This window comes from Anneissia japonica, unplaced genomic scaffold (assembly GCF_011630105.1).
Source record: "Anneissia japonica isolate Jap-2015-1 unplaced genomic scaffold, ASM1163010v1 scaffold1859_len985614_cov190, whole genome shotgun sequence".
In the NCBI taxonomy this organism is placed as follows: Eukaryota; Metazoa; Echinodermata; class Crinoidea; order Comatulida; family Comatulidae; genus Anneissia; species Anneissia japonica.
In genome coordinates this window covers 439549-441752 of record NW_022694754.1, presented here as the reverse complement: position 1 = coordinate 441752, position 2204 = coordinate 439549, and the positions used below count along the sequence as shown (strand labels likewise).

Sequence of the window (2204 nt, the reverse complement as noted above, 5' to 3'; positions counted from 1 at the left end):
GGCCTACATACTACTACCTAGCCCAGTACAAACAAGACAATGCCTAGCTAGGGCTAGCCTACTACTCCTAGGCTAGCCTAGTAGTAGGAGGCCCTATTATATGTAGAGTTGTTTTTTTTTTGTTTTTTTTTAGGCTAGGCCTAGCCTTAGTAGGCCTATCTAGAATAGCAGTAGTAGGCCTAGGCCTAGTAGTAGGCAAGTGCAACTGCTCACCGTAAATAAACACATTCTGAACTTATCTCAACAAAGCTACTTTACAAACAAGCAAAACTATACCTAAGGCTAACCAGGCCAATGTCAAGCTAGGCCCTGGCTCCTTTTCTTGAAAGAGGAGTTCAAAGAATATTACGATGATATTCTTCGGCAGTAAAAGAGAGCTTACTTACAGTACAGCGGAGCTGGGACGAAAGCAAGTCATCAAACCAAGCGTGTACTGATCTCCAGGACAACTTCATTGCACGACAGAGGGCGCGGTATGAGTACAGCCAGCAGAGCCATTAGATAGAAAGAGTTGCGACATTGAGAATTTAGAAGCCATTTTGTGTCATACGCGATGCGCGTTCTGTGTCTAACGTGATGTGCGTTCCTGTGTATAATATTGTATAAATACAGTTAGCGGCCTCCTGTATAGTTTAATTCCATTTCATCTTTTTAGCAGTCGAATTTCATGTAACTCTATTTATACTGTAGATTTTTTTTAATGATTTCACTACTTTATATCCAATTTCATATTATAAATACTGTAATAATTTACTATTTTTGAGCAGTTCTTTAATCCTCGCCGATAGAACGAGAGAGCCTTCGATGGCAAGCATTCTTCAATTAGGCAATCCTGCCATATAGACCCTTAAGAAGCTCCTGTTATTTTTGCAAATAAATGATATGTAAGACCAGCAAAAATAAATTAAATATGTATATCAAAATGTAATTGAAATCCGTATATAGGATATAGATTGTTGCTCTTTAAATTAGAATATGAGCGAGCCCTATACAAATCTTATGTTATTAATTATAATAGTATTAAAATATATATAGCAATATATAAATTGTGCTTTGCTGTAAATGTTATAAATTGTGAGTGTTAAATGACATACAGGATCTGTGATATATTCAACTTGTGTAATTGTGTAACGTATATTAATTATTGTATTAAAAGTCTCTGTTTTAATATTGTATCATGGCTGTACAGTATGTTACTTTTATAAACACACTGCAAGAACGTGTCCGCTGTTTTAAAAGCGTCGTTTCCAAAATAAAGTTATAATAGTTATATAATAGTATGCAATAGAAACAGAAAATCATTTTAAGATTATTAAACATCACCTTTCTTTTCATTATCATTCGTATTTATACAGGCTGTACAAAGAATTGAAATTAAGAAGAACAATAATTTTAATATTGTTTAGCGAACAACTTTTAAAGATCGACAGAAAAGGGCGAAAAAAAATGTTTTTTTTTTCTTATTTAGCTTAAATATTTTTCCGAACGCATCTAGGCGAATGAGAAAAAAATTTAATAAAGAACGTAAACAGTGTAATAATGCAACTGATAAATGCTTTAAATTTGTATAATTCTTTGCTGTCTCTTATACACAAAACTATTGAAAACAATTAAAACCAAAGAAAAGATTACCATTAAATAAAATAGGTCGAGTCTTTGTTGATTAAAATGTGACGAATTAAAGATAATTGAAAACATTTCTAACTTTACTTTCAATCATTTACGCGAGCACGGAATTTATGCGAGCACGCACGCGCGCAAATATTCGGTTATATATGAATTCTTATACGCTGTCCATACTAAGTGATGTTAATTATAAAATATAATTTTAAACCCAATTAAGTGTGTGAAATTAATATGCAATGTACGTAACGCATATACTTTGCATGTGTTCATCGGGAAGATTATGAAACAAAATGGACGGTGTGTACCACGTGACTTTCGTAAACCAAGGAGCGGAATGTCGCAACTCTTTATATATATGGCTCTGACAGCCAGCGCAGCCAGCGATTTTTTTTTTCCGTACGAAACATTTGCATGAAACTCCACTCGGGCCGTCTCGGATTGATTTGACTCGAGTTTGATATACGAACAAGAGCAGGCACTTCGCAATGTCGTGACGCTCGAGTATTCTATTACCTTTACTGTACTGTTCTTTGTTTACCTACGGCAGGCCTATAAAATCTTACCGATTTATGGGATGT

The 2204-nt window shown here is 34.4% G+C and overlaps 1 protein-coding gene across 2 annotated transcripts in view; it reads right to left on the bottom strand.

The window, feature by feature from the left end:
- LOC117101248 (ubiquitin-conjugating enzyme E2 U-like) overlaps positions 1-412 on the bottom strand; it is a 12991-nt gene extending 12579 nt beyond the window's left edge. Inside the window, exon 1 of one of the 2 annotated variants that reach the window (XM_033241190.1) lies at positions 387-412. The gene's annotated coding sequence lies outside the window, so the exon portion shown is untranslated. Of the gene's footprint in view, positions 1-276; positions 334-386 lie in introns of those variants that run through there. The other variant, XM_033241189.1, reaches the window with a different exon arrangement.
- Positions 413-2204: the final 1792 nt, after the last annotated feature.